The following is a 22,738-nucleotide window of genomic DNA, read 5'->3' as shown; positions in this document are numbered from 1 at the left end:
GTGTTCCTAGCGATTACTTGTCTGCAATTTCCTTCTTGACGTAACATTGGTGACTCATGGTCTCAGAACTTGTCTAGTTTCACAATCCACGAAGAGGATTGCAGACGCTGTCGTGACTCCTGCCAGCACATTCATTTTCACCCCCCCTTGGGACATCAGGGATTTATTTTGGAAGGTTGGTGGGAGCAAGGCAGGGAAAGGTAAGCACAAGTCCTCGGGTGCCCCTCAAGGGGCAGTCGTGCTGAGGGTCTGGAACGGCTAAACAGCTGACCAGAGCAGACATCCGTTTAGCTGAGCACCTACTGTGTGGGCAGACAGTGAATTAGGCCAAGCTGGGCCATGGTTAAAGCCGTAGACCCCAGGAGGACTGGATTCAAGCTCTTGCTCTACCACCTTCTGGCTATGGGACTTAGGCAAGTCCGTTCACCTCTCTGAGCCTCGGTTTCCTTATTGGTAGAATAGTGGAAATGATAGCCCCTCCTTGACCAGGAGGATTAAACAGAGCAAGACACCTACATGCTGAGAAGAAGACGCAGTGGGTTCCAAGGGTGCGCGAACATGTGAACATCGCCTTTGTCTACTTAGTCATAGTCAAACTGTGCTGAGGCGGACACTCAGGTAACCCGCTTTTCTCCCTTCCTGCTGCTCTCTGGCATTCACACTGCACACTTGGCAATCAACCAGGATCACTTAGTGTGAATCCTCTCGGTTCTCACCTCTCTGGGGTCTCCGTTCAAATATTGCCTCTTTAGGATCCCATCCAACTGCCCGATCTGGTTAGAAACACGTGCGCTCTGTCTCTACCTCCTCGCCCCTTCTATTTCCACCCGAGAACTCACCCTGACATTTTCCCATTGACGGATTTGCTTTCTTGTTTATGATCTGCCCCTCCCATACAAATGTTAAGTTTCCAGAAGAGAGGGAGTCTGACATCCTGGTCCCTCCAGGATTCCCAAAGCCAAGTACGATGCCTGGCCCACAGTAGGTGCTTAAAAAACGTTAGTTCAGAGAACAACGAACCAATTCCCTCTTCCCTGGAGTTGTCTTCTGGGAGGAAGGTCATGGTGGTTCTCAAGCAGGACGGTGGCATGGGAGGCCTCAAGCGTGCCTTGGGGGGGGGGTGCGGTCACTGGGCTGGCCCCGCTGTGCATCTGAGCTGTGGCCTGGAGAGGCAGCATTTGGGTGTAACAGGAGGCCCGGCTCCCAGTTCCAGCCCTGATTCACGGGGAGACCGGGAAAGGGCTGCTGTTCGTCACTTCGCCTCACTCTCCCATCTAGAAAACCAAAAGGGCAGAAGAGGTTGGAGGGTTTGCTTTTTTGCTTTTTGGTTTCTTTTAAACTGAGGTATAATTCGCACACCAGAAAGGCTCAAAGGTTTTTTTTAAACGTTCTTTTGTCGTAAAATCTTTTCTTCGAAAATTAAAGTTTGTAAGTAGATCTAATATGTAAACAAGATAAAAGTGGGGCTGTTCCAAGGGGTGGGGGTGGGGTTGAGAACCTGGCCTGCTTAGTGTGTCCCTTGCTTCCGCCAAGCTGCCCCCTCCCCACTCTCAGTGGTCCCTGAGGCACTTCCACAGGATCCCAAGATCTGGAGGAACCTGGTTTGAAAACCACTGGACAGGAGTCACACTCTAGGGTCCCTCCAAGGTGCGGGAGCTCTGGGGAGTGGCGAGGGGCCCCTGCTCTCCCAATTTGCAGATGGGAGCTGTTCCTTGAGCTGCAGTCCAGCTGCCTCCCGAGGGTCATGAGAAAGAAGGCAAGGGCAGGCTCAGGGCGCAGGAAGCGGAGCCGGCCAGCTGGGAGGCAGTGACAGGCACTGGTACTGTGGCCTCCTGGACAGGCTGGTGACATCACAACCCCAGGAAGCAGCTGCCCCAGAGGCCCTCGCTGTCCCTCAGGCCCCCTCTGGGAAAATCAGCCACCAGCTGTTGCAGGCTTTTCTCACTTGCTCGCTGCTCTGGATTGTCCCCTCCTGAGCCATCATCTTCGGCAGCAGCGGCCACTTCCTCTCATTAAGGACCTACTGTGCACTCATTAAGGACCTACTGTGCACCTTCTGGTTACAGCACGTGCGTTCCCAGTCGTCACACCCATGCTATGAAGTAGGCCTGGTACCATCCCCATTTTACGGATGCTGAGCCCAAGGCTCAGAGGGACAAGAGAGACCGCACAAGGCGAACACCAGAGTCCAGATCTGAAGCTGGTCCCGTCTGACTCGGCCCAGGCTCTCTCCGTGAACGATCATCTTGTCAGATTCAAGGCAGGACAATGCAGGGTGAAGAGTTCTCACACAGGGCGAGCTGAGATTGTACATTTCTAACCCAGTTTTCTTTTCTTAATGAGTGTTCCTGGCCTTTGACCCAGGTGGTCTTAGGATGCCTGGAAAGGTCTTACCACACTGCCTGGCCCTTTCTACAGATGTTAGCTATCTAAGAAAGAGTACACTTAATCATGATGAGAAAATAAAATGGAAAAAACAAAGATGTTAGCTGTAACGATGACTCCATTTTGCACAGAAGGAACCCGAAGCTTGGTAGAGCAGGGGAACATCCGTGGAGACCCTAGAATAGGGAGGTGCCCAAGCCAGGCTGGTGAGACCCCAGAGTCACGGCTGAGTCCTTTCACCCCTGAATCTCTCAGCCGGGATTGTCCCCCTGCTCACATGCCGCATGAGTCTCCTAGAGCTTGCCTTACCGAACTACCGTAAAGCTGGTGGCTTAACACCGGAGGCACGGAGTCGCTCACAGTTCTGGAGGCCGGCAGTCCTAAAGTAAGGTGTCAGCACGGTTGGTTTCCTCTGGAGCTCTACAAAAGAATCCTCGCTTCCAACCAGCAGCGGCCGCCCCCAGTCCTCTGCGCTTCTTGTCTCTGTCACCCCAAACTTTGGGTCTTCACCAGGCCATCTCTCTGTGTCTCAGATCACTCTTTTCTTGTACAAGGACTCTAGGCCTTGGATTTAAGGCCTACCCGACGTATAGGCTGATCTCCTTTTGAGATCCTTAATTACATCTATAAATACCCTATTTTCAATGAGGGTTACATTCGCAGGTCCCAGGGGTAGAACTTGGACATACCTTTTTAGGAGGACAGAATTCAGCACACTCTGTCACTGTTTGGTTTAGCAAACCTTCATCGAGCACAAACCATGTGTCAGGCCTGGGCTCAGCAGACTTATCTCCGGTCTAGGGGGAGAGAAAAACAGACACAGGTAACAGTGAGATTGTTAGAAATAGAAATAGAATTTCTACAATAGAAATAAAGACTGTGAACCACGAAAGAGAGCAAGTAATAATGTCCGGGATGTGATGAGGAAGGGAGCATGGGATGTGTCCCATCCATCCATAGAGATTTATTAAAGACCGTGCACAAGATTCTCAGGGTGGGAAATGTATATATATCTGAAGAAAAGCAGCACAGAACTGAATGAGCCTGAACTAGAGCTTTGGAGGCAGAACGACCACAGTTCCAGGCTCTAACCTGTCTGTGCCTCAGCTTCTTTGTTTGTAAAATGGGCATACTAGTAGCATTTGCCTCACAGTTATCACTTATTTTTTTTTAAGATTTTATTTATTTATTTGACAGAGATCCCAAGTAGGCAGAGAGGCAGGCAGAGAGAGAGAGGGAAATAGGCTCCCTGCTGAGCAGAGAGCCCGACGCGGGACTCGATCCCAGGACCCTGGGATCATGATCTAAGCCGAAGGTAGAGGCTTAACCCACTGAGCCAGCCAGGCACCCCTATCCCTGTATTTAAGTGAAATCACTCAAGCATTCAGCTGGTGAATATTTCCTGAACATTTTCTATGTGCCAGGCTGCCAGTGTATAGTAAGGGACCTACAAGACACCCGGCACCAAAAGCACTTAATGTCGGTCCTTATCCTCTTTTTCCTAATTCACAAGTTAGGTAAAAGTTCAGGACAGAAATACAAGAGAGGTCACAAGGCAGGACAGGCTAAACGCCAAGAAAAGAGCACGAGATCTGTGTATGTAGGAATAGTGGGGACACGGCCAGGAGGTCTGCAAAGGCCTCCTGGGGGAAAATGGGCTTGGAATCAGACCCTGGAGGACAGTTAAGAGGGGGAGGAGGGAAGACTGTGTGAAGCCATGATGGCATGGATGTAAGGTTGGGCTGGGAGAGGAGTCGGGAAGAAAAAGAGATTTGAGCTAGACCCTTTCTGCAGCATTTTGGGCTTTTGGGTGGGGTGTAACCCGAGCACCAGTGAAAGAAATGTTCTAAATCTAAAAGCAGCAATCAAGGGTAGGCATGGATAAGAACCTACTTAACCAGATCACAAGTGTTTGCATTTCTTTAAATTTTGCTCCAACGTTGGCATCGCCTTTTCTGCAGGGCATTTCCTGTAGGGATTAGTTCCATTCTTTTCTACTTTATTTAACTCGAGTGCCTTTCTTACTCAACAAGGCTCCTTGAAGGCAGAGGCTTCCTTGTAGCCCGGTGCAACCCCGGTGTCTAGCTCAGTGGGCACTCAATCAGCATTTCATTCAGTGAATAAATACATCTATATTTCTATTTTACCTAAGAGCATGGAGCTTTGGATGGCGTGCCTAAAGTAATGTTTCCTGGCCTGGGGCAAGAATAATGTTGATTTGCACAATCCCCAAGCCAGGCAGGATTGTTTAGTTGGCGACAGCTGCTGGAATGACCCGCCTGGGATCCGGCAGGACAGAGTCACACAGAGGCCTTGCTAAACTAAACGTAGGAACTCACATCAGTTAAGGCGGTGTTGCTTTAAGCTCAGCCAACCAAAGGTGGATGCAAAAAACAAGCCAGCAGCTTGAGACTCGAAACAGAACAGAAAGGGAATTCACAGGACCCAACTTTGTCTTCTGGCTGGAGCCCTTGAGATCTGGCGATGCTGGCGAGGCCAACTGTGTGTTGAGATAAGAAACGGCAGCTTCTTTAAGGTTTATTTTGTTTTTGGAGCCGCCCGATCCAGTGGGCGGATCATGCCTTGAAATAGAAGCATCTCGAAAAGCCTGTGAATCATTTCTTAGTGCCGGCCTGCAAGGTTTCATATCCTGTTCTTGGCGTTACCTTGGGTGCTGTGAGCGTGTGTATGTATTGTTTTCGGGGTTGTTTGCTTAGGATTTGGTTTTGAAACTTTTACTTTCTTTTAATAGCTTTTCTTTTCTTCTTCTTTTTTTTTTTTTTTAAGCTGGAAGAGTTTTTCAGATGGTTTTTGCGAGAAAGTTCAAACTCTGGGATGACTAAGTCTCTGGAATAATTCGGACTCTGGGAGGGGGAATTTGCTGGCATTTGGCATGAATCAGTCGCTGATTTCTGCAGTGAGAAAATCTTTTGGAAAGCTTTTAGGTCAAGCCCCTCCCGGCACACGTGGGGAAACTGAGGCTCAGGGAGGGAGAGGGCTTCAGCCAAGGCCACACAGTATGTCAATGGAACAGAGGGGACTAGAACGTAGGTTTGACTCCTGGGACCAGTTTCAGGTTTGCAAGAAGCTTTCATGCACACGGTTCACATGGAGAGGGCCACATATTCGAGATCACTAAAGGAACAGAAAGAGAAAGAGAGTTGTGAAGAGTTATAACTCAAAGGGCATTCAAAGGGCATAGGGTTAGAAGGCTCAGAGAAGGGAACGGATGTGTGAAGGCATTCTACATGCACGACGCTGCTTAATCCCCCCCAGGTCCTTTTAGAGCCTTGGTTCTCAACCAGGATTGATTTTGACCCCAGGGGACATTGGGCAAGGGCTGAAGACCTTGTGTGTTCGCCACAGCCAGGAAGGGGGTTTGCTACCGCCTCTCTCAGGTAGACGCCAGGGATGTCGCTCAGATCCTGCAATGCACAAGACGGGCCCCGGCAGCCAAGGTCAACAGCGCCAGGGCTGGGAAGCACTGCTCTGGGGAGGGCCCTAGGATCTGTTAATTCAGGGTAACAGCTGAGAAAGCGGAGGTTTAGGAAGTACAGCCACTCATGGGGTCTTGGGCAAATTCCTCGACCTCTCTGTGCCTTATTTCCCCACATCTATAGGAGGGAGCTGGCAGCACTTGTTACGATGATTAGGCAATTTAATATTTATAAATCATTTAGGACAATGCCTGGCACATATTAAGTATTATGTGACTTGTTGCTAAAAAAGATAATAATAATGAAAATAAGTACCCTGGTCCAACACACACAGAAAATACGTGGAAGAATTATAACAAAATCTAGAGATCATTAAAGGGAACGGGGGCTAGAAGATGGGAGACTTCTGTGGGTTCCAGGCTTAGAGAGCAGATGATGCACGTGGCTGTCCAGGTGACATCTTACATCCTCGTGGCCGTGAGGGTTTCCTTCCCACAACGGCTACCTTAAACGCAACTTCATCTTTTTATGTTAAAATGACATGCACTGTTAAACATGAATACCTTGGGCAAGTCTGACACAGCGAGCCGCTGTGAGCCATCAGTAATCGCTCATGAGAAATTGATCGATGAGTTCCTTCCCGGAAAGGCGGCCTGCCACTCCCGCAGGAATCCTGACCCCCTGGTCGTGCCCACACCCACCAGCACCAACCCCGCACCCTGCCCCAGCTTGCACCCAATGTGAGCACCTGCTCCCAATCTTACCCCCTTTTGCTCCCACAGCCCTTTTACCCTGCCCGGTGCCCAGTCCCTGCTTTGCCACTTTGCTTTTTGTGTTTTGTTTTGTTTTTATTTTTTATTTATTTATTTTTTTTTTGACAGACAGAGATCACAAGTAGGCAGAGAGGCAGGCAGAGAGAGAGGTGGAAGCAGGCTCCCCGCTGAGCAGAGAGCCCGATGCAGGGCTCCATCCCAAGACCCTGAGATCATGACCTGAGCCAAAGGCAGAGGCTTTAACCCACCGAGCCACCCAGGCGTCCCATGTTTTGTTTTGTTTTTAAAGATTTTATTTATTGGGGCGCCTGGGTGGGTCCGCCGTTGAGCATCTGCCTTCGCCTGGGTCGTGATCCCGGGGTCCTGGGATTGAGCCTTGAAGCATCAGTCTTCCTGCTGGGTGGCAGGCCTGCTTCTCTTTCTCCTACTGCCCCTGCCTATGTTCCCTCTCTCGCTGTGTCTCTCTTTGTCAAAAAAATAAATCTTTTAAAATTTTATTTATTTATTTGACAGAGAGATAGAGACCACAAGGCAGGGGAAGGGGCAGAGGGAGAGGGAGAAGCAGAGTCCCCACTGAGCAAGGAGCCGGATGCAGGGCTCCATCCCAGGACCCCACGATCATACCTGAGCTGAAGGCAGACACTTAACCAACGGAGCCATGCAGGCACCCGCCCCTGCTTTTCCACTCTGACCCTCTAATGCTGTCTTCAGTCAAGGATCAGTCTCTTGGCTGCTGGTTGCTGACCCCCACCGGTCTCTGGCCTTGTGTGACCCCCAAGCTCTACCTGCACAGCCCAACTCTCTCCGCGAACACTGGACTCTGGAATGGAAACCAGGCACTGACATCTCCCCTCAGCCTGGGATCCACCTGATAAGCCCATCGCTTACAACAGATGCCACCGATCAAGACTTTTAAGCTACGTGACTTACGCGCTTACAACAGTTCTCACCAGCTGTGCCCCACTCTCTCAAGCCCAGATCTCACTGAGCTAAAATCAAGGTGTTGGCAGGTTCAGTGTTTCCTTCTGAAGGCTCTAGGAAAGGATCCATTTCCTTGCCTTTTCCACTTTCTAGAAGCTGCTGACATTCCTTGGTTCGTGGTCCTTTCTTCCATTTTCTTTCTTTTTCTTTTTTTTTTTTTTTAAGATTTTATTTATTTATTTGACAGAGAGATCACAAGTAGGCAGAGAGGCAGTCAGAGAGAGAGGGGGGAAGCAGGCTCCCTGCTGAGCAGAGAGCCTACCTCGGGATTCGATCCCAGGATCCTGAGATCATGACCTGAGCTTTTCCTTATCCTCACACACCAGAACTTCAGTAAACCAGACTGGAGTTGTTTTCTTCTTCCCCTTCTCCTCCTCCTCCTCTTTCTTCTTCTCCTTGTTGTTTTTAAGATTTTATTTTTAGGGGCACCGGGGGTGGCTCAGATGGTTAAACATCTGCCTTTGTCTCAGGTCATGATCTCAGGGTCTTGGGATCAAGCCCCACATTGGGCTCCCTGCTCAGCCGAGAGCCTGCTTCTCTCTCTCCCTCTACTACTCCCACTGCTTGGGAGAGGCAGAGGCTTAACCCACTGAGCCACCCAGGCGTCCCCTTTCCTCTGTTTTCAAAGCCAGCAACATGGTACCTCTCTGGCCCCGTTTCCATAGTCATCTCTCTCCCTTGACTGTCCTCTTCTGCCTCCCTCTTCTGTTTGTAAGGACCCCTGAGATCATACTGCACCCCACAAAATAATCCAGGATACCCTTCCTGTTTTAAGATCAGCTGATTAGTGACCTTCTGCATCCTCCATTTCCACCTGCCAGGAAACAAGGCCTATGCTCAGGTCCCAGGACTGAGGATGCAGACATCTTTGGAGAGGCCACTAACCTGCTGGCCACATTAACCAGCAGGGGTGGTGGGAACTATGACAATCCAGCCCGCACATACTGTTTCTAAAGGAGGCAACTGCTTCTCAGCCCCGGCTGATTTCATCACGCGTGAACCCAGGTTCGGTATGGCTGGGGCTTGAACTCTGTGACCCTGAGACAGATCTGAGCTGAGATCAGGAGGCGGACGCTTAACCAACTGAACCACCCAGGCACTCTGGATCTACCAGTGTTTCAAATAAAGCTGGAACGTTAGAGTTTCAGGTGAAATTTTCCAATCTTGTAATCACCGGGCAAGGCTGAAAACAAAATTTTTTTTTTCTCCCACAAGCTAGATTTGGCCTGAGGCCACCCAGGTGTGACCTCGGGATCCACCTTCATCCTATCAGCTGCGGTGAGACAATGAGATGTTCTCAGCCACTTACAGGCTCTGCAGGCTCCCGGGGTTTGAGGAACCAGCTGGGCCTCGAGGTGGGAGGGAAGGTGGTCAGGAGTGTAGGGGGATGCTGCTGGGGATTCCTCGGGGGGAAAGTTTGGAGGGAGAAGGGACCAACCATTTCCCTGAGGGACCAACCATCACCTGCAGGAAGCAATGACGCATGAAAGGGTACAGGAAATCAGGCAGAGACTGACCTGAAGAAATCAACCAGAGTCAGGTAGGCTTTATGCCTCATGACTTCAGAACAAATTAAGCACACACTTTCTAATTTCAAGAGGTATCAGTTCTTCCCTTCCCCTTGAAAAAACAAGCAAGACTGGCAGGCTGGAGGATGGCAGGAATGGGGTTGAGAAGGAGGCTTTTCACCTGCATGCTTTCTGAATTTTGAGTCAGATGTGTTACCTATTTAAAACATTAAATTGAAATCCTTTTATAAATATAAAAATATTTTCACATAAGATAGTTCATGCTAAAGGTAAGACAGATAGAGTTGTCATGGTGACTCCCCGTACTCTCATGAAGATGACAGGTGTGACCTCCTTGCAGAGAGGTTCAGAAATGGTGAGATGCTAAAAAATTACTTTAGACTTGTCATCTTAACTGACTGCTGCTTTTCCTTATCCTCACACACCAGAACTTCAGTAAACCAGACTGGAGTTGTTTTCTTCTTCCCCTTCTCCTCCTCCTCCTCCTCTTTCTTCTTCTCCTTGTTTTTTTTAAGATTTTATTTTTAGGGGCACCGGGGGTGGCTCAGATGGTTAAACATCTGCCTTTGGCTCAGGTCATGATCTCAGGGTCTTGGGATCGAGCCCCACATTGGGCTCCCTGCTCAGCCGAGAGCCTGCTTCTCTCTCTCCCTCTACTACTCCCACTGCTTGTGCTCTCTTGCTCTCTCTATCAACCAAATAAAATTTTTTTTAAAAGATTTTATTTTATTTATTTGACAGACAGAGATCACAAGTAGGCAGAGAGGCAGGCAGAGAGAGAGGGAAGCAGAGAGCTGAGCAGAGAGCCAGATGCAAGGCTCCATCCCAGGACCCTGGGATCATGACCTGAGTCTAAGGCAGAGGCTTTAACCCACTGAGCCACCCAGGCGCCCCTAAATAAAATCTTAAAAAAACAACAACAACACATTTTTTAAAAAAGATTTTATTTTTAAGTAGTCTGTACACCCAATGTGGGGCTCAAAATCACAACCCTGACACTGCCGTCTTCTTGAGTTCTATTCTGTTCCATTCTAAATGGCAAAAAGCAGGGCACCTGGCTGGCTCCATTGGTAGAGCATGCAACGCTTGATCTTGGGGTTGTGAGTTCAGGCCCCACATTGGGCATAGAGTTTACTTAAAGAAATAAATAAATGGCAGAAAGCAAAGGCTCTGTGTCAAGTTGGCTTGTCCTTCCCACACTGGGTGACCTTGAGCAACATACCTGACTTCTTTGAACCCCAATTTCTGCATCTGTAAAATGGGAGTAATAATAATACCAACATCATGGGTTGTGATGAAGATTAATGAGTTAATGCAGGGAAAGCACCTAAAACAGAACAGAATCAGCATCCATAAATGCTGACTTGAATTATTAACTATTTTTACTATTCTCTTTTAACCTTGTTTGTTTGTTTGTTTCTTTCTTTCTTTCTTTTTAAAATATATAATGAATGTATTATTTGCTCCAGGGGTACAGGTCTGTAACCTTGTTTCTTTTGAGTGGGGAAATTACTTAGAACCGCAGCAACTTAAGACATGTAATGCAGGCAGTCTAAAATAAAGTGAATTTTTATAAAACAAATAAAATAAAATAAAATGAATTTAATCCCTGGTTCCCCAAATCTTTACAACCACCCAAGGGAATATCACTGTCTCTGTTCCAAAGGTAAGAGAACCAGAGATTAGGAGCATGTACGCAAGTCACTCAAGGACACTGAATGGGGAGACTGAGAGGTAGAGGTTCAAACCAATTTTCAAGATTTCAGATCCTGTGACTTTCCACTCAAGTCTGCTCTATGGTGCGATTATAAAATAACAGGGTTTGTTCCTTGGGTTTGGGGGCAGCCCCTCCCCCATCTTTGGCCCCAGATCCACTAGATTCCAAGGTGGGGGTCAGGTCAGGTCTCTGGCTCCTATTCTGGCCTCAGCTTTGGAACCAAATCCTTTTCTCCCCTGGGAGGGAGGCAGAGTTGAGGTGGAGAGTCAGAGGGGGAGTCAGAGCAGGGAACCTACACATGACCCTGGCCCAGCGGCCCCAGCTTTCTCACGAAGCAGGCTCTGTCCGCGTCCCAAATCCGCAGCCTCTCCCTGACCCTTGTCTTCTAAGAGAGCAGTTGCTGCAGCTTGAAAACATGTCTGGCACCAAACCGGTGCGGTAAGTACCCCCCAAAAGATGGAGGGCTCAGCGCAAGCAACCTTCATCCTGTGGGAGAGCCCCAAGGTCAGGAGCCTGGCTCTGTGGGCTTCAAAACCCGACTCCTCCGCTTCCTGGCTGAGCAGCCTTGGCGTCACCTCTCTGAGAGGTCCACATCTGTGCAAGGAGACAAGGGCAGCATCTATGGCAAACGCAGGGGGAATTACCACACCCCCCACCGCCCCGCCACCAAGACTGATTGATTGATTGATGCAAGGGGCAGAGAGAGAGAGAGACCAAGCGTGCATGAGTCCGGGAGGAGAAGAGAGAGAGGGATCAACAGAATCCTTGAGCAGCAGGGAACCCAATGAGGGGCTCCATCTCACCACTGGGAGAAAGGAGCTTTAGGGGTGACTAGGTGGCTCAGTCAGTTAAGCGCCTGACTTCTGGTTTCAGCTGGGATCGTGATCTCGGGTGGTGAGATGGAGCTCAGCCTTGGGCTGGGCACTGAACTGGGAGTCTGCTGGAGATTTTCTCTCTCCCTCTCCCTCTGGCCCGCCCCCTGCTTCTACATGTGTGTGCTCTCTCTCCCTAAAATAAATCTTTAAAAAATGAAAGTGCTCTATTGAGATATAATTTACATACCATAAAACTCACCCATTTTAAGTATACAATTCAATGATTTTTAGCATATTTACAGAGTTGCAAAACATCACCACAACAATTTTGGAATATTTTTATCAACCCTTTCCCCCTCCAAAACCCTGTTCCATTAAAAGTCACACCCCTTCTTCCTCCTATTCTACTGTCCCAGTAGACAACCACTAGTCTACTTTCTCTCTATATAAAGTTACCTTTTCTGGAAATCGCCCATAAATAAAATCATATAACATATTCTCCTTTTAGTCTTGCTCCTTTCACTTAGAGAGAGGGGAGTGGGGAGGGGCAGAGAGAGAGAGAGAAACAATGTCAAGCAGACTCCCCACTGAGCCCAAAGCCGGACGCAGGGCTCAAGCTCACAATCCTGAGGTCAAGACCTGATCTGAAATCGAGTCCAACCCTTAACCAATTGAACTGCCCAGGCACCCATCTCTTAGCATAATATTTTTAAATTCTATCTGTGTGTTGCACATATCACTACCCCATTCCCTTTATTATTGCTGAATAATACTCCATTGTATGGAGATGTGTCTGTTTATCCATTCATCAGCTAATGGATATTTGGGTTGATTCCACTTTGTGGCTCTAGTGAACAATGTGGCTATGAGTATCCACATACAAGTCATATACCAACATACTAGACATATGTTTTCACTTCTCTTGGGTGGATGCCTACAAGAATTGCTGGGTCCTATGGTCAATTTATGTGGGTTTTTTAAAAGATTTTATTTATTAATTTGACAGACAGAGATCACAAGTAGGCAGAGAGGCAGGCAGAGAAAGCAGGGGAAGCAGGCTCCCTGCTGAGCAAAGAGCCCAATGCCGGGCTTGATCCCAGGACCCTGAGATCATGACCTGAGCCAAAGGCAGAGGCTTTAACCCACTGAGCCACCCAGGCGCCCCATATGTTTTAACTTTTTACAAAAGTGCCAACTGTTTTCCAAAATTTTCCATACCCATCAGCAATGTATGAGGGTTTGTTGAGAGAACTAAATGATGTAATTAACACAATGTGTTAGCATAGTGCCTGGTCATAGTGAATCTTCAAGAAATGGTAGCTGGTGCTAACCAAGATCTTAATAGAATCAACACTACCCACGGTACGGCTGTCTTCTTCCCTGCAAAGAAGGTGGATCTCTAAAGTATTAATACCCACATTCTTTATGCTTTTAGCCTGGCACTCAAGACACCTCGCACACCCCACCTCCAACTATTTATCCAGTCTTGGCCAGCAGCGACCCACCTTCTAGAAGCTGCCTATGCAAGCTAATTAGCACTTTTGCTCACATTCTCTGCCCTCTTCCCTCCTGTCTTCCTCCTGCCTGCTCTTCATGTATTAAAATCCAGGCTGGGGACGCCCGGGTGGCTCAGTGGGTTAAGCCACTGCCTTTGGCTCAGGTCATGATCCCATGACTCCTTGCTCAGCAGGAAGCCTGCTTCTCTCTCCGCCTCTGCCTGCCTCTCTGCCTGCTTGTGTGCTCTCTCTCTCCCTTTCTGGCAAATAAATAAATAAATAAAATATTTTTTAAAAAAATAATAAATAAAATAAAATAATATCCATGCTGGCCTTCAACACTCAACTCCAATGTTCTTTCCTCTTTAAATCTACCTTGGCTTTCTAAGTAATTCGATCAGTGCAGTCTTGTCCAATTGTTTCCCACTAACCATGAGTGGCTACTGAGCACTAGAAATGTGGCTAGTCTGAACTGAGATGTGCTGCGTGAGGAAAAGCACACCAGGGGCACCTGGGTGGCTCAGGGAAGGGGTTAGCCCTCTGCCTTCAGCTTGGGTCATGATCTCAGGGTCCTGGAATCGAGCCCCGAGTCGAGCTCTCCACTCAGCGGGGAGCCTTCTTCCCCCTCTCTATCTGCCTGCCTCTCTGCCTGCTTGTGATCTCTCTCTGTCAAATAAATAAATAAAATCTTGAGGGAAAAAAAAAGAAAAGCACACACCAGATTTTGGTGTGCACAAAATCACGTGTATGAATTTCGGTGTGTGTGAATTTTCACCAGTGTGAAAAATAATGTGAAACGAGTCATTTTTTGGTATTAATTATATGTTTGAATGACAATATTTTGGGGTAATTGGAGTTAGGTAAAATACATTATTGAAATTAATTTCATTGTACTTACTTTCTTAAAAGGTGGCTGCCGGGGCGCCTGGGTGGCTCAGTGGGTTAAAGCCTCCACCTTCAGCTCAGGTCATGATCCCCAGGTCCTGGGACCAAGACTCGCATCGGTCTTTCTGTGCAGCAAGGAGCCTGCTTCCGCCTCTCTTTCTGCCTGCCTCTTTGCCTACTTGTGATCTCTGTCTGTCAAACAAATAAATAAAATCTTTAAAAAATAAAAAGGTGGCTGCTAGGAAACTTTAAGTGACAAATGTGGTCCCACTGGGCTGCCTCATGGTTCTATCTGGCAGTGTTGGTATAGGGCATCGATATTCTAACAGTTCCTGTTTATTGAGCACCTCTTTCTTTCTTTCTTTCTTTCTTTCAAGATTATTTGTTTATTTATTTGATAGACAGAGAGATCACAAGTAGGCAGAGAGGAAGGCAGAGAGAGGAGAAAGCAGGCTCTCTGCTGAGAGCAGAGAGCCCAATGCAGGGCTCGATCCCAGGACCCTGGGATCATGACCTGAGCCGAAGGCAGAGGCTTTAACCCACTGAGCCACCCAGGAGCCCTTGAGCACCTATTTCTTACATTTTTCTGTTATCTGATGTAATGCTCACCACAATCCTGTGGGGTTGATGTTATGAATATCTCCTTTTTTACAGATAAGGAAGCAGAGGGAGGGTGTGACCTCCCCAAGGTCACACAGCTGGACGCTAGCAGATTCAGTATTCAAACCCAAGTTGTCTGACTCTGAAGCAGAGTCTCCCATGGGATTCTACTGCACAGACTACTAAAGCACCAGGGCTTTGGGGGTCTCCGTGGGGTGTCTTTGGCTGGAATTAGAACAGCTCTGCATGGTAATGAATCATGCTAATTAGAAACTCTGAATGCTTGTCTTTCATAAATACAAAATGAGAAAGCAGATTAATTAATATAAGCAATGCATTTGGAATAAACTGGATCTTGGGATCTGTGGGTAGAATAAAAGGCTGAGGACCACTGATCTAAACAAAGATCTCCTTTCGCAGGTGGGTGAACTGATGCCCAAAGAGGACAAAGGATTTGCCCAGGGTTGTCAGCTAGTGGCAGAGCCAAGTGCAAAGGCTGTGTTTCCAAGATTGGAGGCTGAGCCTCCCTGCACATACCTCCAGGTCTCTGCCAGGATGGTCTCTGTCCCAAGCCACTTGGAAGCCCTTTGTCTTGCCTCAGCCTCCTCCCTCCCCCAAGCCCTGTCCCAAGGACTAGATGGGAGGGGGCCAGGAGACCCAACCCATTTCCCATCAGGGTCCCAAGGCCACCATCTGGTCCTGGGCCAGGAATTCCTTTCAGAGACTGAACTAAACTGGGCCAAAAATAATGCTGAACCCTTGGATGCCTCCAAGAGCCCCTGTTCCTAGTGGACCCTGGTCTAGCAGGCCAGGCCACCCCAAGTCTTCTCCCTGCCTGTTCTCTGGGCTCCCGCAGTCTTCCCCTTGCAGGCTCCCGTCTGCACTCATATGTGTGTCTGTGTAGGGAGAGGAATGTTTCAACAAACTGCCCACATCCCAGGTTCTCTCTTGCCAGCCCTCTCCAAACAGGCAGGAGACTGTGCTAAACCCAGCAGCGTCCCTATGAGCCAACCCAGGAGAGCCCCAGCCGTAGACACAGACGAGGAGCCACCCAGAAACTGAGACAAGGCCACCAAGAGGCACGCAGAGTGTGTCCAGAGACAAGATAAAGGATGGGTGTTCAGATAAAGATAAAGAAAGACACGGAGTCGGAGATGCAGCAAATAGAAATGAGAAGAAAAGAGGTGGACGAGCAAGGGGGTTTGCGAAAAGGAAAATTCGAAGAACGGCAAACAGGAAGACGACCGAGAAGTTCGAAATAGAGAAAAGGGCCTGAGAGACAGACAGAATGCGCAGGAGCGAGAGGGCTCAGCGAGCGGGGGCGCGGGGCGCGGGGCACACGAGGGTCCGCGGTGAGGGGGGCGCGGGGGTCCCCGGGGGGGGGGCGGGTCCTTCTCCCGGAGCCTCGCCCTGCTGCGCGGATCCCAGCAGCCACATTCCTCCGGGTTTCCCACACGCTCGCCATCAAAGAGTCCCCAAAGCCCAGCTTTTCCCGCGCCCCTCCCCCGCCAGGGCTGGAGAAGCTATTTTTCACCCCCTCCTGGTCTTTAATCTGTTGTGGGGAAAGAAAGCGGCTTTTGTTGGGCGAGGGGCTGCGCGGGGGGTGGGGAGGGGGCGCCGGCGATTGTGTGTCCCGCAGCTGCGCGCCTGGGGCCACCGGGGGTGGGGGCGCGGGGCGCGGGGCTCGGGGCGCGCGGGGCGCGGGTGGGGCGGGCGGGGAGGGTCCGGCAGGGTCCGGGAGGGAGCCGCGGGGCCTGGGGGAGCGGGCGGGGAGGGTTCGGGTGGGGGCCGCAGAGGGGCGGGCAGGGAGGACCCGGAGGGTCTGGCAGGGCGGAGGTGGGGCGCCCTGGCACAGGCGAGGAGGGCCAAGGTCGGAGAGGGCCAGAATGGGGGCAGCCAGGGCGCGGGGGTGAAGGCGGAGGGGGTGACAGAGAATGAGGGAGTGGAGGAAAAGGCCACCCGGGCATGCAAGCTCATTGTCCTCTTGGCTCTGTTTGCACCTGGCCCCAGGACTGGGGGGAGAGGGACGCACACTGCAAAGGGCATGTTAGGGAGAAGGCTGCACACCCCCCAGAAGCTCGTATGAATGCCCTATGCTGGGCAGGGAACCACCCCACAAATGTAAATGGGCCGCAGCATGGGAGAGACACCCACACTCTCACCAGGGGCCCAGACACACAACCCTCAAGAGGGATCCCAAAACCCAGGGAGGGGTGAAGGACCCACACTCAGGAAGGAACACACACTTTCTGGAGAACCCACTTACTCAGAGACATACACACATACAGTGCCAGACACCATGAGGAGCTGCTGAGCAAAATGGACTTCAGATGTGCACTTCCTTCTCCTCCCATCCTCAATTCCCCCTTAAGACAGTCCCCCATTCTCCAGCATTTTCCTGCAGTTGGTAGCTTGGCTAACTGCACAGGCTTTGGACTCAGGCGGCTCTGCTCTGCTTCCCAACAGCTGAGTGACCTTGAGCAAGTCACCTCACCCCTCTGACTTCAACTGATATGAGGATTGAGACAGAGAAAATACATGTAAGATGCCCGGCTCCCTCTTGGCGCTCAGCGAAGGTTGTCCTTTGTAGGCCTGCCGATGCCTGGGCCTCCATGGTAATGATTCCACTCAGCAGCACCTGTAGCGGGCAGGAGGCCCTCTGGTTGGGAGTGGAGGAGCCTTTTCCTCTCAGGCAGGGACACCTGTCTCTTAGGTCAGATCCCCCTCTCTTGACCTCAGTACCTACCCTCAAAGCCTTTGAGCAGCAACTGGGACGTAGGCCAACACAAGACCGTATCTGGGAAGGGTGAACATTGCATTGCAAGACCTTTGTGGGAAGTACCTTTTTTTCTTTCTTCGGACTCCATCTTTCTACAGCCTTTTCTGACCCCCCCTTTCGTGGGAGCCCAAATCCAGCTGCGGGTTTCTGCAGCAAAGACACTAGGCCCGAGAGTCACAGAATCAGAGAGTCAGCCAGTATAACCTGCATTTGGGTTTTAAATCCCTCCACCCCCAAGGGATCTCCTAAAAGTGATGACCGAGGTGGACTGTCATTCAGTATATCTTCACTAAGTGCCTGCCCACTCTGTGTCAGGCACTGGGAGGGATACTGAAACCAAAGAAAGACCACCTGGTCACAAGGCAGGTGACCTCTATGGCCCATCGGGTAGCTGGGAGTGTTTAATGAAAGCCCGAGTGAAAGTGCTTTGGAAAGACTAAAACCTCTGCAATATATGTGTTTCCTTTTATTGTTTTTATTTTTTTTTTTTTTTAAGATTTTATTTATTTACTTGACAGAGAGCAAAAGCAGGGGGAATGGTAGGCAGAGGGGAAAGAAGAAGCAGGTTCCTGGCTGAACAGGGAGTGGGGCTTGATCCCAGGACCCCAGGATCATGACCTGAGCTAAAGACAGACACTTAACTGACTGAGCCATCCAGGCTCAACCCTTCCCTTGGTTTTTTTTTTTTTTTGTTTTTTTTTTTTTTAAGTCACAGTTAAACTCTCACATAACCCACTGATACTCTCCAAATTCTAGAAGTTCCAAACTGTCCCTGCTTGACACAGTGTTGCTGGTCATACTCACTAGCCTGTAAGTGTTAGCGGGAGAGAACCAGTCCTTTGTGTCTGCACACTGTGTGCAGTTTCACACATGAGCACGAACACACTATGTGTGTGTTCATCCTCGTGCGTGTCAGGATTTGAGCCACAGACCCGGATTCAAATCCTGATTGGTGGGGTTTTATACCAACAAGCTGTGTGACAAATCTCTTTGAACTTCAGGATATTTGCCATAATAATACCTACCCCCAAAGCCTCTAGAGCAGATTATATAAGATATTTTATAAGGCACCCAACAAAGGATAGGTTCTTAGAAAATAAACTCCCTACTCGCTTCCCTGTGGGTGTCCACTCCTTCACCCCAGATGCCCAACCAGCTCCTGGACATCCATGGTCACTGCCTACCTGTTGAAGCAAGGGGTTGGTTAACTTCAGGGTGGTATGACTGAACCAAAAAGGTGGAACTGGGGTTGGAAGAATGAGAGAGGGAGGAAACTTAATTCAAAACGGATTCTTAAAAACAGGAGATGTCATTCTGCACTTTAAGAATAAATATCCCTTAAAACATGGACAAAAAAAGGCTTTTGGGGAAATAAAAAAAGCTTCACATTTCCAAGAAATTTCCAATGCTCCCCGAGTCTCTTTGCTTAGAAAAGAAAGGTTTTTCCCTTAATGTTCCCAGCACCTTAGTGTCTGTCTTCCTATCAAATGCATCCCCTACCTACCCCCGACTTTGCTTTTCTCTATCCAGTACAGTAAAATGCTGTCGGGTCTAATCTACCTTCGCAAGAAGTTCCTTGAAGGGACAGGATGAAAGGCATAGGCAAAGAAGGATACAAGTTTTGAGACAGGCAGACATGGGTGCAAATCTTGGATCTACCACTCACTGGCTATGTGAACTTGGGCAAGCATAATTACCTCTCTGAGCCTCAGTTTCCTTTTCATAAAATGCATCAGTGAGATAATGTATGAGAAGGTGAACGGTTAAGATTCAATGAAGGATGATGATGGTGATGCTAGCACCAAGTACTTCTTAACTATAGAATAGCCTATCTTGGAGGTCTCTGAAATCCCCGCCCCTATAAGGACTCAAGTCTTAGAACCCCATGCTTCCTACAGTCCCTTCTCCATATTACCCACATTCCTGAGAACAGTCTCAGCATAAACCATTAAACGCAACTGGTACCATCTAGTCCACCCACCAGGGGTCCATCACATCATAGCACAGAAAAATAACTAATCGGTTCCCACAGTATTTTCCATCCCTCCTCCCCTTTGATCCTTTCAGCTGTGAGATAAGTGGATATTATTTTCCTCCCCATTCTACAGAGGAGACAACTGAGGCAGAGTGAGGGGAAGTACTTCATACAGGAATTTGAGGCTGGTCTTAATTCTGAATTCCCTGTGCTTTCCTTGTGTCACATGAGTTTCAAGCAGCACTTTGAGGTCTAGGCTCACTGTGGGGAGAGGGGGGGTAGGAGGCGGGGGGGGGGGGGGGGTGTTCTATGTGCCCAGCTGGAAAATCCTCAGCACACAGTTAAGGCACTTTGGGAGCAAACAGGTACCTATTAGGAAATACAGCACCCGGGGATGTTCTGAGACCAGAGCAGACCACCCTAATGCTAATGAGAGTTAGTGGACAGAGTGGACAGGGAGCCAAGGGAGGAGGAGGCCCCAAGTCCACAGCTGACATCCCAGTAACCTTGGGCAAGTGTTTGAGGTTCCCTTGATTCCAACTTCACAACATAATGGGGGGGGGGGGATAGGTAGACAAGTAGATAGAAACTCAGTTTAGGCAAAAAGACATCTGCAGTTCTCATCATCATTACTCTGGCTTTGAAAGCGACAGCTCAGAGACCCCCCACCACTTTTTAAAATTTTAAAGACAAAACAGTATAACTTAATAGTTCTGCCAACTCTTCAAAAAATCAGAGTACACAACACTGACTTTTTTTTTCTTTTCTTCTTCTTCTTCTTTTTTTTTTTTTCTTTCCATTTTGGCAAAGGAAGATTCAGTTCCTGGAAATGCTTACAAAATGATTCCTGACACTGGGAGGAGATAGTTTTAAAAGGAAGAAGGAGATGACAAAGAAAAAAAACTATATACATATATAGATGAGGGAAGAAGGTGGAGAGAAAGAATAAACAAAAGGAAGAAAAGAAAGAACTAAAAGAGGGAGGGAAAAAAGAATTTAAAGGGCCCCAGTTCAGGGAACGTTATCAAGTTCCCAGCATCTGCAATTCACAAGCCGCTCGCCTGCCGGGGAGGCGCAGGCCCCGCCCCTTTCTCGGGTGTCGGGCGCTCATTGGTGGGGGCGGCAGTCGCCGACCGGTGACTGCCCGAGGAAAGGTTGCCTGGGACACGCATCCCTGTGTGAACGCATGACGTCCCACCCTGGCGCCAGGCTGTCTGGGGCTGAGTCTTAGATCAACACAGCTGTGGGACCGGGACCCACAGCTGGGCAAAGGAGCGGATTCCTCAACAAAAAATAGGATTGTGAGAAAAGTTCTGAAACAAAAACAGCGCAGACAAAAGCCTTAATGACATCCTTTCATAAAAATAAAAAATGCAAGAGGGGGGAAAAAGCTGGTAAAAGGAGCAGAACTGGGAACAGAAAGTTCAGAGGCATTTGGAATAAGAGGCTGAGGCCCCGCCACCACTAAACTAGTCGCAGAAGGCCTGAGCTAGCCCTCCAGTCCGCTGTTGGAAAAAGAAGTCTCTCGGGTTCAATCTTTATTCAGTGTTCCCAACCGTACCCTGCTTCTTTCAGAATTAGAATCTTAGATTGGAGAAGACCCCCAGAGGTCCTTTGCTCCCACCTCCCCCACCATTTTGCAGAAAATTCAGCCCAGGAAGCAAGAACACACGTCCAAGGCCACATTGCAAGTTACTGGCGTGGCAAGAGAGAATTCTGCTTGCTAATCCCACTGCACTTTCTACTGCCTGTGTCACACAGCCCAGAGGCATTTCAGCCTGAAATCATCTTGGGAAATAATAAATGTGAAGGTGCTTTGCAAACAGGTACACAAGCCTGAGGCATCAGTGGTAGTAACGGAGGAGGGAGAAGGAGAAAAGAGAACCTGTATGGACCTGTGGACCCAGCACCTACCACACACCTGGCCCTATGCTGTGTCCCCAGGCACCGAAGAGACTAACTGATCTGGTGGAGAGAGCATGTCAAGTGCCTTGCGGAGCAGAGGCATGCGATAATTATTTGTTGAATAAATGAGGTAGGTCTAATTAGCTTCATTTTATAAACTGGGGAATTGAGGCACAGAGAGTTGACTTAGTTCAACATCATTAGTAAAAGAGAAGAACAGGGATGTGAACATAAATCGGCCGGCCCCAAAGGCCATGATTTTTCAGAACCACCCTTCAGCAACCCCTAGCGCCCACAACAACCCCACCCCCGCCCGCCCCCGCCCCTGCCGGCCCCAGCTAGACCATTTTGCACAAACCACGGAAGTCTGTGTGATAGAAAAGGAAAGGGTTTTCTATTTGGTCACTCAGAAGTCTTGCAGAGCCACCATTTTCCCCTTCCCATGACCAAATAGCTGGCATTCTCTTCTTTTGACGTCTATAGCATTTATAGACTGACTTGTGCACTCACAGGTTATTGGTTATCGTCTTCTTCCTTCTTATGCTAAAGAGTAGAAGAAATTTGCAAACATTAACTTTTTAGGGAAAAGTCTTTAGAAGACCCCTTTCTTGCAACACAGAGCCCTGTGGTTTGATGGGAAACAATGGGACTTCAGGATTGGCTCTGCCATTAGCTGTGGCGTGACACTGGACATGTTTTATGGCCCCTCTTTGGGCCCTTTACCATCCCACTCCTGCCTGTCCAAATTTCATAAAGCCTTAGATTTCCATTATTGGAAAGGATTTAAAATAATCACTTAGCACCATCTCACCATACTATTTACAAAGCAAACCAAGGCCAGGGTACCTGGACTTGTTCAAGATCCTATGGCTGGGATGTTGATTCCCAGCCCAGTGTCCTTTCTACCATGACAATTTTGAGATTCTCCTAGTTCTGAGCTCCCATTGTCTTGTTAATCAGTGCCACATACTATAGAACTCTTAATTGTTTCCTGTGTTAATTTTGTCTCCCCAAATTGTGAGATTCTTGAGAGCAGGAGCCACTGTTTTATGTAAGGTGACTCCATAAATATTTACCAACTGATTGACTTAGGAAGCAACCATTGGGGGAATCCCACCTGGGTTTCCAAGATGAAAACCAGCATTTGAGGCTGTGAATTCCCAGAAGTTCTGGGAAGTGACAAGAAGACAAGGAAAGAATACTGAGTGCAATGTCCTGTTGCAATACAAGGCTTAGCTTCCCTGTCCTCTGATCCCTTTCCTGGGCTCTCAGAGCTGGAGTTATTTCAGCAAGGCTAAGAATAATCAAGTCCAGGTGGCCTACCCTTCCATAGCAGAAAGGGACAGACAATTGAGTGATGAAATTACCAAACTATTGTTTTCTGCAGAGAGGTGTGTGGAAAGTGGGGGGGGGGGGGGGGGGGGGGGGGGGGGGGGGGGGAAGTGGGGTGGTGCGGCGGGG

At 48.9% G+C, this 22,738-nt stretch overlaps 1 long non-coding RNA gene across 1 annotated transcript in view; it reads right to left on the bottom strand.

Annotated features, from left to right (window-relative positions):
* Window positions 1-956: 956 nt before the first annotated feature.
* LOC132001106 (uncharacterized) overlaps window positions 957-22,738 on the bottom strand; it is a 29,978-nt gene continuing 8,196 nt past the window's right edge. Inside the window, exons 2-4 of the long non-coding RNA XR_009399527.1 lie at window positions 4,725-5,520; window positions 3,075-3,182; window positions 957-1,274 (exon numbers count right to left, since the gene is read on the bottom strand). This is a non-coding gene — a long non-coding RNA (uncharacterized LOC132001106). The remainder of the gene's footprint in view (window positions 1,275-3,074; window positions 3,183-4,724; window positions 5,521-22,738) is intronic.

Source organism: Mustela nigripes, chromosome 14 (assembly GCF_022355385.1).
Source record: "Mustela nigripes isolate SB6536 chromosome 14, MUSNIG.SB6536, whole genome shotgun sequence".
NCBI classification, from domain to species: domain Eukaryota; kingdom Metazoa; phylum Chordata; class Mammalia; order Carnivora; family Mustelidae; genus Mustela; species Mustela nigripes.
This window is presented reverse-complemented; position numbering and strand designations above follow the sequence as displayed.